This window comes from Capra hircus, chromosome 11 (genome assembly GCF_001704415.2).
Source record: "Capra hircus breed San Clemente chromosome 11, ASM170441v1, whole genome shotgun sequence".
Lineage (NCBI taxonomy): Eukaryota > Metazoa > Chordata > Mammalia > Artiodactyla > Bovidae > Capra > Capra hircus.
Window position 1 is genome coordinate 57,373,283 of NC_030818.1, and position 13,574 is coordinate 57,386,856.

At 37.8% G+C, this 13,574-nt stretch overlaps 1 pseudogene; it reads right to left on the reverse strand.

Annotated features, from left to right (window-relative positions):
* LOC108637088 lies at nt 6,475-9,152 on the reverse strand (annotated as a pseudogene).

The following is a 13,574-nucleotide window of genomic DNA, read 5'->3' on the forward strand; positions in this document are numbered from 1 at the left end:
GTGCCTCTTGGGTCTTCTGTCTATTTTTTAATCAGTTTTGTTTTTTATTTTTTAATCAGGTTTCATGAGCTGCTTTTATATTTTGAATATTATTGTATATTTTGGATGACAATATCATTTGGAAATGTTTTCCCATTTAGTAGGTTGTCTTTTCATTTTTGTGATGGTCTATTTCTTGTTCAAAAGCTTTTAAGTTCAATTTGTTAAACTAAACTCCGATTTGTTTATTTTATTTCTTTTGCCTTAGGAGACAGATCTACAGAATCAGTGCAATGATTTATGTCAAAGAGTGTTCTGTTTATGATATCTTCCACTAATTTTATGGTTTTAGGTCTTACTTTGAGATCTTTAATTCATTTTGAGGGCATTTTTGTACATGGTATAAGGAAAGGTTCTGGTTTCATTGTTTTACAAGGATCTATTGAGTTTTCCCAGTACAACTATTGACAAGGATATATTTTCTCCATTTTATATTCTTGTCTTCTTTGTCATATGTTAATTACCTGTAGTGTTTGGGTTTGTTGTTTGGGTCTCTATTCTGTTTCACTGATCTGTGTGACTGTGCTTTTTGTCAATGCCATGCTATTGTGATTACTGCAGCTTTGTAATATAGTCTAAAGTCAGAGAGCATGATGCTCAAGGCTTTCTTTCTTATGTCCCTATGTCCCTGTTTCCTGTGTCCATGATATAAAAATTTAATAGAAATTTGAATATTATTTTTAAAGTATTTTTAAAATATTTTCTTTTCCTAAGAACACATTATAATTCAGGAGAGATATAAAAAGGATCTGAATTAGGAATATAATATCAGGGGTCAAATGAATAAGGGAGCTGGAAAAGACAAATAAGAAATACAATTTTAAAAATGTGACACATGAATTTACATGAGAATCAAAGAGGTCAAATGAGAAAATGACTCTTCACAGTTTGAATCTAGGTAGGGGCTTTCCAACACACAAATGCTGCTAACAGAAATAGACAATTAGATATGTTAGCATATTTTAATCTAAAGAAACTGAATAGCTAAAAAAAGGTAATGTGAAAAAAATTATAAATGACATAAAACTTTTGTAGGATAAATAATAGAAGGCAAGAATATATAAAAAACGGAGTATTTCTTTAGTACTATGACCATGTAATGTGGAAAGTGAAGTTGCTCAGTCATGTCTGACTCTGTGATCCCATGGAGTGTGGCCAGCCAGGCTCCTCCATCCATGGGATTTTCCAGGCAAGAATACTGGTGTGGGTTGCCATTTCCTTCTCCAGGAGGTCTTCCCAAACCAAGGATTGAACCCAGATCGCCACTGTGCAGGCAGACTCTTTACAATCTGAGCCACCAGAGAATCCCACTATGACCTAGTAAACCCATATAAGTTGTCTCTTAAAGGGGGTTTTTACACTGCTATTAAATTAGAAGGAATGAGGCCTGTTAAGTGAACAAAGAAGAGTTTTCCTCAAGGAAGGAGCAATATCCTCAGGTTGTGAAGGAACCTGTAATGTTCAAATAATAAAAAGAAACTTAGGAAGGCTGGAAGACACAGAACAGAGGGAAGAATTGGAAGTGGTCAGGGAGTTGGAGATCAGGTGAAAAGAATGAGTTTTATTTCTGTTGTAATGGGTAGCTATTTTGAGCTTAAGATTTGTACCTGGTAAATAATATGATCATAGTCTGTATTAATAAAAACCAATTTATTTCATTAAAAAATATCTCTTCTGTGTAAAGGCGAGTTATAGTGGCACAAAAATTGAAGTATTAAAGACTGATTCAGAAGATTTTATAAACATCCAGGAGAGAATTGATGAGGAGTCACACCACAGAGATGCTCAGCATCTCCAATCATCAGGAAGGTGCAACTAAAAACCACAGTGAGACAGCACCTCACACCTGTTAAAATGACTGTTATCAAAAAGCTAAGAGACACTAAGTGGGGATGATGTGAAGAAGAAAGTCTGAAAACTCTAGTGAGAAACCAAAGAAACTCTGGTGAACTGGTGATGGAAATGTAAATTGGGTCAGCCACTGTGGAAAACAATATTGTTGCTCTTTAGTTGCTAAGTCATGTCCAATTCTTTTGCCACCCTGTGGACTGTAACCCCCCACACTTCTCTGCCTATGGGATTTCTCAGGTAAGAATATTGGAGTGGGTTGCCCCTTCCTTTCTCCTGGCAATTTTTCTGACACAAGGAGCGACCCCATGGCTCCTGCTGTGTCTCCTGAATTGCAAGTGGATTCTTTACCACTAAGCCACCAGGGAAGCACTGGAAAACAGTATATAGACCCTCCCCCCCAAAAAAAATTACAACTATCAAATGACACAGGAATGCTGGCTCTGGACATACATCCAAAGGAAATGAAATCACCATTTATCACTATCACTATTGGTAGCTTAAGGTAGGTATTAGAGGAAAAAACAAAAGCATTATATCCACAAATGTCATGGAATAACCTAATTCCACATGATAATGCAAATATTATTACCTAACAATGTAAAGGTAGTATTAGATACATTTAATAAGTTTAATAATAAAAATACAGAACTTAAGAATCAAAAGTCTCTGATTAATTGGTCCTCAGTTCTTCCTGAATAAACGTAAACACCTAGAAGAGCTTTTAGATAATTGTAAGACTTGGCCATTGGCCTCCTGTCTCTGTTCCAGAAATTGGGATTTAAATAGTTGAGCATTTTTTAGAGTTCTCCACAGTACTTTATACTATACAACCAAGTTTGAGAACAACTGCCTTCAGACATTGCTCCACAACTCTGAATTGTGTTATTTCTCCTCAATATTTTAACCTCTGTCAGATTCGATCTGAGCTTCTATTCCAGGTTGCAGATAATTTTCATAGAATTTTTCACACTTTTCTATAGCACTATGCTTCTTATATGAATCTGTCTCTAGGATTCTTGTAAGCATATGGTACATAAGATAGATGAACAGAAATACTCCCTGATTTCTATGGAAATTTAGAGATTTTGAAAATATATCATTTATGACATTATAATATATTAAGAATTCCCTCAACTTATAAATACTAGTGATTTGTGATCCTGTTGGACTTCATTTATTTTACAAATGTTTAGCTATTCCTTTCCATGATTCAGATGTGACTTCAAACCGTGCTTGAAGGGAAGAAAATGCATAGCTGCAGTGTTTTATTGCAGTACCAAAGCCATTCAACAGAGTGATTGCCTTTCTGTATTACTTATTATTATATACTACTATATATACACATATAAATATATATATATATTAATTTTCTGCTATTGAATAAGAAAACATCTCTCTTTTGCTGCGTGTTCCCACATATCATGTATCCTGATAATAATAAATCTGTTTTCTGTCAACATTCTTCTGTGAATTGATTTAGTTTTATGTAGCAGGACATTTAAACAGACTTTTCAATTCATATAGCATGTATCATTAAAAGTGTAATTGAAATAACAAGTCCGTGAGACGCCTTAAGATTTCAAGACCATATTTACAGGGTACAGAGCTATCAAATTAAGACTGAAAAATTTTCTTTTTTCTTGGGGTTGCTGTTTGCAAAAGTAAATTTTTATGTCAGTATTTAAACATATTGGTGTTAATAAAAATGAAAAACTTGATTATTTTCTATCAACTATTATGTCTATATTCATAAAGTTGTAAACACTTATTTATGTGACACACCCATGTGAATTGTCAAGTGCAATAACCCTTCCAAAACTGGGGTTTGAAACTGCCAGGAGTTCCTTGAAATGGCAAAGTGTTTTTAAGCAAACAGAGACATTAAAAGAGAAGACATGTTTTAATAAACTATTCAGATATGATAGCTATCATATGCACATTATGGTCAGTCATGGATTAGACAAAGAAAGATGCACAAATAATGTTTTCAGAAAATTATTCTCTGAAAATAAAATTAAGGAAGTTTCTTCTAAGTAACTGAAAGTGAAAGTCGCTCAGTCGTGTCCAACTCTTTGCAATCCCATGAACTGTAGCCCACCAGTTCCTCTATCCATGAAATTATCCAGGCAAGAATACTGAAGTGGGTAGCCATTCCCTTCTCCCAGGGGATCTTCCCAACCCAGGGATCAAACCCAGGTCTCCCACATTGCAAGAATATTTTTTACCATCCGAGCCACCAGGAAAGCCCAAGAATACAGGAGTGGGGAGCCTATCTCTTCTCCAGTGGATCTTCTAGATCCACAAATTGAATCAGGGTCTCCTGCATTGCAGGCAGATTCTTTACCAGCTGAGGTACATAAATCTGTTTTTTTTTTTTTGGATAATATGGCTCTTCTGAATGGGATCTGAGTGAATTCATCTGGTCCCTTTTAGTATGATATTTCTATTTTAGCTGATTTCTGCAATTCATTTAATAAATGATAGGAGACAGTTTCCCATAAGTGGCTCATATTTCTGCATGTCTTGCAAGCAAAGACATTGACAGTCTACAGCAGAGTAGCTATCTTTTTAATGGCAGTTGCATAATATACAAAGAGCTTTGGGAAATAAAGATCAAGTCTTCTGGAGGGCAGATATGTTTGCTGTCCAAGAAAATATGGTAACACCTTCTGGGACAGTAGTAGGACATGTTTGCTTGAAACCTCTTGTAAAAGATTAAGGCTTTAAATTCAATATTCTTTAGCTTGGAGAAGTCTGAATGATTTTCTGGGCAGCTTCTACCTAGAACCACCTGCTTCTCTTTCCTAGAAGCCCCTCAACATAAAATCATCACATTGAATTGGCCAGGAGAGATGAATGTGTTATCTTATTATTGATCTCCTAGAATCTAGGCAGAGATGGCTACCTGGAAAAAAAATAAAAAATAAAAAATATTAGGTACTATGAGAAATAAAAGTGGAGGATGAATTCAATGTAAGAAACCCAAACTGGATACTATCTCTGAAAAATGCCTTCATAATTTTAAAAGGATGGTTTGTGTTTAAGTCTGATGTTGATATTACCATGTATTATTTGGTCACTCTAGGCTGAAATATTATTTTGAATATTTTCTTAATTTATCATCTAGACTTTTCCAACTATAGAATTTTGTCATCTACAAAGAGTAATAATAGTTCAAAAGAGGATGAAAATATATATACCTACCTTTTTTCTCTCTTTAAACTAGTAAAACCAAAACAACATTAAACAATAGTGATTGAAATAGCCATTCTTGATTAATTCATCTTTAAATCGTGTTGTTTCCTGAGTCAATCAATTAAAAGTGCCTTCAATTCAAATAACAAGAAAATTTTGGCAGCTTGATGAATTTAGTAAAATATTACATTTTTATTACAAATATTAAGAATAACAATGAAATAATAATGCATATTGAATAAGAGCTCCATACTAGGTATGAAAACACATTATAAAACCACTTAAAATAAGTCATTTTGATAGTGGCACAGGAATAGACTTGCTCTTTTAAGGATATTATAATGTGTGGTAATTTTTATAGAAGAAATAGAAAACAAATATAAGAATTACTCATTTAAGTAATATTATAAGGTCAACTGGCCAACCCTAATAATATTTCTTTTTTTTTTTCAATTACAGTCCTTTCTTTTATTGGAGTTTCAAATTTTAAAAACTGAAAGTAAAGCAATCATTCAATGGTTCAGATAAAAGTAAAGCATCTTTACCTGAGTTACCCATTAGGCCTACTCTGACCTGCCCTAGCTCTTCCCAGAACAAGTTTCTGGGTATCTAAACAAAATGGTTTGCATGTCGACTCCATTAAAATTCATCTCTACTATAGGGGTCAACTAACTATGAGAACAGTTCTCATACCTATTAAATGTACACAGTCCACAGTGAGACCTCTATAGAGGTCTACAAAATGCTCTCCAGAGTAGTTTCTTTGGGGCCCAATAAGGTAGAGATTTCCTGCAAGGATTTTTTTCCCCCAGACGTAGGGTTATTTATAGGGTCTTTCACTTATGCAAGTTCCCTGGTGTACAAGAACTGATCATTGACAGAAGTTTTTCTCATTCAGAGAATTCATAAGGTCCTTCATCAGATTTTTTTTGGAGGGAGGGGTTTGCAAACCCAAGAAGGCTCTCCACTTAATGCTTTTGCCATATTCAAGGCAAATGCACAAATTTTCACCTGTATGGCTTCTCTGATAGGTAATAAAGTCACAGTTATGTTAAGAGGCTTTTTTCACAACTGTTGGGGTTTCTTTCCAGTGGGGCTTTCTGACGTCCAATGAGGCGTGCATACTGTCTGAAGCACTGTTTCACAGGGCATTAAAAAAATATCATACTCTGATCTGAATTATCTTGGAATGAGGAGAGGTGAGCACTGCTAGAGAGCTTTCTCACATTCACCGAACTTATAAGTTTCCCACCTATATAAATCCTCTTGTGGATGATCAGACATGAGGTTTCTCACTGGAGTGATTGACATGGTTCTGTAAAGACAGCTCTCTGGTCAAACCATTTCTCAAGTTCCTACAACTACGGATTTTCTGGTCCCCAGTAAAGTCTGAGCTCTGAGGAAAGTCTGAGATTTGCTTTGAGTTCTCCATCTTAAGTGAGTTCTCTTACATTGTAAATACATCCTTTTTTTTTAAATGGTATAACAACTTTTTGTCTGGTGAAGACATCTGTGAGGCTTCTGATACATGGGGAGGGCTGAGCTCAAGACCTTTCTCAGCCACATTACAGAAATATGGTTTTTCACCGATGTGGATTGTCTGATGTTGAAGAAGGGCTAAGCTCTGATGAAAGCTTTTATCACAGACACTGTATAATGCGGCTCCTCTGTCTGAGTTCTAATTTTCTGTTGGGCAATGAAGTCCATGCCTAAGAGGAAGCCTCTCTCGCATGCAGACCACTGATGTGTTTTCTCTTCCATGTGAATTCTTTGATGCCCAATAAGGTCTGAACTACAGCTGAAGCTCTTCTCATATTCAAGGCATTTAAAAGTGTGAGTGTGAGTTGCCTGGTGCCTGATGAGGTTGGCACTCCGGGTAAAACTTCTCATACATTCCAAGCATTTATACGGCTTCTCACATGTGTGGACTCTCTGGTGTACAATAAGGTCTGATTTCTGGCCAAAGCATTTCTCACAGGCACCACACTAATAGGGTTTCTCCCCAGTATGTACTCTTTTATGAACAATGAAGGCTGACCGGTGTCGGTAACTTTTCTCACACTTATTACATTTGTAGGGTCTTTCACCAGTGTGAGTTCTCTGGTGGCTAATAAGATCGGATTTCCCACTAAAAGCTTTCTCACACTCCAGACACTTAAACAGTTTCTCACCCGTGTGAGTTCTTCGGTGCCTTATGAGGTTTGTACTTTGGCTGAAGCATTTATCACACTCACTACACAGATACGGTTTCTCGCCTGTATGACTTCGCTGGTGGACAAGTAGATCAGAGCTCTGATCAAAATTCTTGCCACAGATATCACATGTATAGAATTTTTTACCTGCATGCATTCTCTGGTGTCCTGAAAGGGCTAAGTGATGCCAAAAGCTCTTCTCACATTTGCTACATTTATAAGGTTTCTCATAACTGTGGATCCTCTGATGTGAAATAAGATCTGAGCTTTGGATGAAGGTTTTCTCACACATATCACATCTATAAGTTTTCTCCCCAGTGTGGGTTCTCTCACACATAATAAGAGCTAAGTTTTCACAAAAGTTTTGTTCACATTCAAGGCACTTGTATATCTGGATCATCTATTAGAGTAATCTCATGCACATGAATAAAAATCTTTTTACCCTTCTGAGGGCATACATGATATATTTTCCTTTCTGAGTTCTCTGATTATATCTCTCTTCTGAAGTGTACAGTTTCTATGGCTCTCTCCTAGGGAGTTTTCCACTGCTCTTCCTGAGCCATCATTTTCTTCATAGTCATTTTCTCGATAAGAGCTTGAAAGATACATCTGTCTTAGGCCTTTCAGTCATGAGCAGCTTCTCTTTTCAAGTTTCCAGCATCACATGCACTCGTTCTTTATGTGGTATTTGCAACCCATAACAAGAAAGACTCAAGACTGTCTTCCTTTTGGCTCCAAAAGGTCTCCAGTCCATAGTTATTAACAATACTCAATTCTTCCCTCTCCTGGGAGGCCGACGAGAGCCAGGAGCATCCTTGTTTGCGCGGCTGGGCGAGGGTAGCTGGGGCCAGGGCATCCAGTGTGCAATTTAAGGGCCAACAAGGCCAGCTAGCTTCCCGAGCCCTTTCAGCCTGACTGAGAAGCCATAATATTTCAAAATTAATTATCTTTGACTGAAATATCTAATTTTCATCAGCTTTTCTTTCAACTATTCTCCCATGAACACAGAATAAAGTATTTAAAGATGTTCAATTTTAGCATTGTTTGCAATAGAAAAACTGGGGCAGGAAAAAAGGCAGAGCACAAACCTTAAAAGAATGATTGAGCCATTGAAAACAGAACATTAATTGGTTAGAATCAGGTAGGCCCAACACAGCGGATGATTGACTTCCACTAGACCTTGGGCTGCAGTATATACTCATTGCAATACATTAGTGACATACTCGCCAAGGCCAACCTTAAAAGGTCAAAAAGTGGGTGGTGGCCCAGTTCCAGGAAATCCCTGATGATTCCCTAAAATAGTTGGAATAATCCTCCTACTCATAATCCTCCTTAGCCTATGAAATGACAGCCCATGAAAAATAATCACCACATATTTGGGAGATTCTAAAGGAGATCAGCCCTGGGTGTTCTTTGAAAGGAATGATACTAAAGCTGAAACTCCAATACTTTGGCCACCTCATGATAAGAGTTGACTCATTGGAAAAGACTGATGCTGAGAGGGATTGGGGGCAGGAGGAAAAGGGGACAACAGATGATGAGATGGCTGGATGGCATCACTGATTCGATGGACGTGAGTCTGAGTTAACTCTGGGAGTTGGTGATGGACAGGGAGGCCTGGCATGCTGTGATTCATGGGGTCACAAAGAGTCGGACACAACTGAGCAACTGAACTGAACTAAGCTGAACTGACTTCTTCAATGACCCACAGTCTGAGGAGTGTGTATCTCCCTAAATAAAGCATCTTTCACTTTATTATGTCTTGCTCTTGAATTCTTCTCTGTGAGAAGTCAAGAATCCCCACTTGGACACCATCCCAGGGACTTACCTGAGTTCTATGATGCGACCATTCTTTTTCACCTCACTCTGTTTCATGCAACAAAATCTAAACAAATAACTAGAAATTAATCAAAATAATCATGAATAATTTAACTTCTGTACTCAGTATCAGTTCAGTTGATCAGTCCTATCCGACTCAACTGCCAGAGTCTACACAAACCCATGTCCATTGAGTCGATCATGCTATCTAACCATCACATCTTCTATCATCCCCTTCTCCTGCCCTCAATATTTCCCAGCATCAGGGTCTTTTCAAATGAGTCACCTCTTCACATCAGCTGGCCAAAATATTGGAGTTTCAGCTTCAACATCAGGCCTTCCAATGAATACACAGGACTGATCTTTAGAATGGACTGGTTGGATCTCCTTGTATGTAGTCCAAGGGACTCTCAAGAGTCTTCTCCAACACCACAGTTCAAAAGCATCAATTCTTTGGTGTTCAGCTTTCTTTAGAGTCCAACTCTCACATCCATACATGACCACTGGAAAAACCATAGCCTTGATTAGAAGGACATTTGTTGGCAAAGTAATGTCTCTGCTTTTTAATATGCCGCCTAGGTTGGTCTTAATGTTCCTTCCAAGGAGTAAGCATCTTTTCATTTCATGGCTGCAATCACCACCTGCAGTGATTTTGGAGCCCCCCCAAAATAATGTTTCACTGTTTCCACTGTTCCCCCATCTATTTGCCATGAAGTGATGGGAACAGATGCCATGATCTTAGTTTACTGACTGTCGAGGTTTAAGCCAACTTTTTCACTGTCCTCTTTCACTTTCATCAAGAAGCTCTTTAGTTCTTCTTCACTTTCTGCCATAAGGGTGGTGTCATCAGCATATCTGAGGCTATTGAGATTTCTCCCAGCAATCTTGATTCCAGCTTGTGCTTCATCCAGCCAAGCATTTCTCATGATGTACTCTTCATATAAGTTAAATAAGCAGGGTGACAATATACAGCCTTGACGTACTCCTTTTCCTATTTGGAACCAGTCTGTTGTTCCATGTCCAGTTCTAACTGTTGCTTCCTGACCTGCAAATAGGTTTCTCAAGAGGCAGGTCAGGTGGTCTGGTATTCCCATCTCATTCAGAATTTTCCAGAGTTTATTGTGATCCACATAGTCAAAGGCTTTGGCATAGTCAATAAAGTAGAAATAGATGTTTTCTTGGAACGCTCTTGCTTTTTTGATGATCCAGCGAATGTTGACAACATGATCTCTGGTTCCTCTGCCTTTTCTAAAACCAGCTTGAAGATCTGGAAGTTCACAGTTCATGTATTGCTGAAGCCTGGCTTGGAGAATTTTGAGCATTAGTCTACTAGCTGGTGATATGAGTGTAATTGTGCAGTAGTAGTTTGAGCATTCTTTGTCATTGCCCTTCTTTGGGATTGGAATGAAAACTGACCTTTTACAGTCCTGTGGCCACTCTTGAGTTTTTCCAATTTTCTAGGGCAGCCCTCTTCCCCCGAATCCTCTTTATTTCCTCTCTGAAGTACCCAGATAACAGTATCTGATGCATGTTTCCTGAGTTACTTCAAAAGTGTTCCACCCTGCCAAATGGCAAATGTTAACTATCAGATGACCATGAGCACTAGACCTGAGAATCAATAATATTACCCACTGTGGCATTGCCCTATAATATTACCATCAAACTTTCAGAGAATTGGGCACCAGGGGATTACAACACCCTGCGACTCACCTCCCTCACTTTGTTTTAAAAATGTCTCTGTGGGTTTACATGTGTTCTCCATCCTGAACCCCCCCATCTCCCTCCCCATCCCAAGTAAACCTGTGGCTGATTCATATCAATGTTCGGCAAAAACCAATAAAACTAAACTAAATAAATTTTAAAAAATAAAAATATCTCTGTGAATCCCATCAATGAGCTTGGGTTTTTTGAGCATGAGTGGTTCCAGACTTCTCTTCTGGTGCCTTATAATAAATGCTGCACTTTCCTTAACCTCAACCTGGTGTGAGGATCTGATCTTTATGCACACAGGTGAAATGGCCTGCAAGTTTGGTTTGGTAACAGTTCCAAGAAGATTTAACAACAACCAGAAGGAAAAAAAAAGATTAAAAAAGCAAATAAAATGCTGCACCAGTGACCATGGATCAGATTACAGGCTCTGCTAAGGACCTCCACATACATAGGTTTTGTCCTGAGAAGCAACTTCAACCTTGGACAAATGGAGGAGATATGTTTTAGAAACCCTGTCACATTTCCAGGTTTGTAGGTAAGGACTGTAGTCAATCATCAGCCATAGTTTACAGGAGCAGCAGGCTGTTCAGACTCTCCTTACAGTGCCATCAGCTACATTTACAGAGCTACTTGTAGGTCATAAGCACAGCATGTGGAGATAGCAGGCAGGAAGACAGGGCATATGAAGACTGCCTCTAATAGGGCAAGCAACAGGAAGGACAGAGGAGAAAATCCAGCCAGTAGCTAGCAGAGTGATTAGTCTAAGGAAAAAAACTGTATAGAAAGCAGTGGTTTCATAAAACACAAAGGGGAAAAAAAATAGAGATAAATTTGTCTTGAGCTGCCAATGGCTCTGGCACCCTTCCCAATTAATCTAATTCATTGCTCAACTAGCGACATAAATTTATATCAACCAGACCTACAGTTTAAGCTCTAAAGTGACTTTCTAACACAATGCATGTGGACTGTTACTGGTCAAGGAGAGGTCACACATTGGGGGCTTTTGAGTGAGTGAAAGTGGATCAGCTGTGTCCTACTTCTTTGCCACCCCATGGACGATAGCCAGGCAGGCTCCTCTGTCCATGGGGTTTTCCAGGGAATAATACTGGAGTGGGTTGCCATTTCCTTCTCCAGGGGATCTTCCCAACTCAGGAATGGAACTCATGTCTCCTGCATTACAGGTGGATTCTTTCCCACTGAGCCACCAGGGAAGGCCCCTGGGGGTTTCTAGGAGAATGAAAAAATATCTAGATGCCACATGTGCCAGTTTCGCATGTAAGAATTAAAGATTTTAAAATTTAAAAAAAAATAAATAGAAAATAAAAAGTAATAATCAAAAAAAAATAAAAAAATAAAAAAAAAGAAGACAGTGAGATCAAATCTTAAAGCTAATTTTGTGCTTAAAAGAAAAATTTAAGAGAAAAAAAATAAGCATGTTCTATAAATAAAAACAATAAAAAAGCAAAATTCTTAAAGTATCAGCTTTGTAATAATTTTCAAACAATTGTTTTTAAAAAATTGAATGGTACCAGACAGTAGTGATACCAAGCCAAACTTGGGTCCTCTCACCTACAAGCTGTAAAGTCAACCTACTAACACTGAATTATAGTGAAGGAAATCACAACCTTTATTGCAGGGCACCAAGCAAGGAATCCAGGGAAATTAGTGCACAAAAGCACCTGCCAATTCCCTGATGGGTTTCAGGAGAGCATTTTTTTAAAGACCAAGTGTGGTGGGGGTTGTTCACAGGGTAGGGAATCAGCTTGTGCACAATTCTGATTATTTGATGGTGAGGTAATAGGGCTGTGTCACAGAGGTTAACACTATCAATCCTCAGACACCAGTATGTCTGATGCCCATGGTCATCTAGCAGTTAACTTCTTCCTTTGGTGTGGGCTTTAACATCTGTAAAACAGTTCAGGATTTGTGCATCAGATCTAGGTATTTCAGAGAGGAGTTAAAACAGAGAATTTAGGGAAAGGGGTCTGTCACAGGTAAAGCCCATAGGGTCCTGTTAGGTTACAGAATATATTTAAACTTATATGAAATGAATTCAGCACTGCTTGGAGAAAACACAAAGACTAAAATAATTTTTCTTTTCAGTCAAGAAAATAAAAATAAAGAAATTAAGCATTCAGTGTAAGATAGTTAAGAAAGATACATGAAATAAATGGATTAATAAAACAGGAAATAAAATATTTGGGGATCTAAAAACAAAAGCAAAACCTTGTAACTCATATAAGAATTTGAACCCACATGCCTGGGATTCAAACCAGGATAAAACCCATGGTCTCCAAACAGAGATCACACCTGGTTTCAGGATTTAATGATGCCCAGGTACTTGATGTCTCACTGCAGAAAAAAATCAGTGAGAAACAAAGTGACAGGTAAGCAGTGGATTTATTTAGAGAGAAATACACTTCATAAACCCAATGTCAGTCATCTCAGAAGGAGAGAGAGTGACCCCCAAATATGGTTTATTTTTGTATGCTCAGTAATTTCATAAGCTAATGAATGGGAGGATCATTCCAACTATTTTAGGGAAAGGTGGGGATTTCCAGGAATTAGGACACAGCCAATTTTTGGCCTTTGATGATTAGCCTCAGATCTGTCATGGCACTGGTGAGTGTGTCAGTTAGCTCATTGATGTCTTACATACGTGAAAGCATACTGAGGCTCAAGGTCTAGAGGAATTTAACATGTCTGCTATCTTAAACCTACTTGGTTTTTTAAGTAAAATTTATTAAGTAAAACTTGATTTATTAAAAC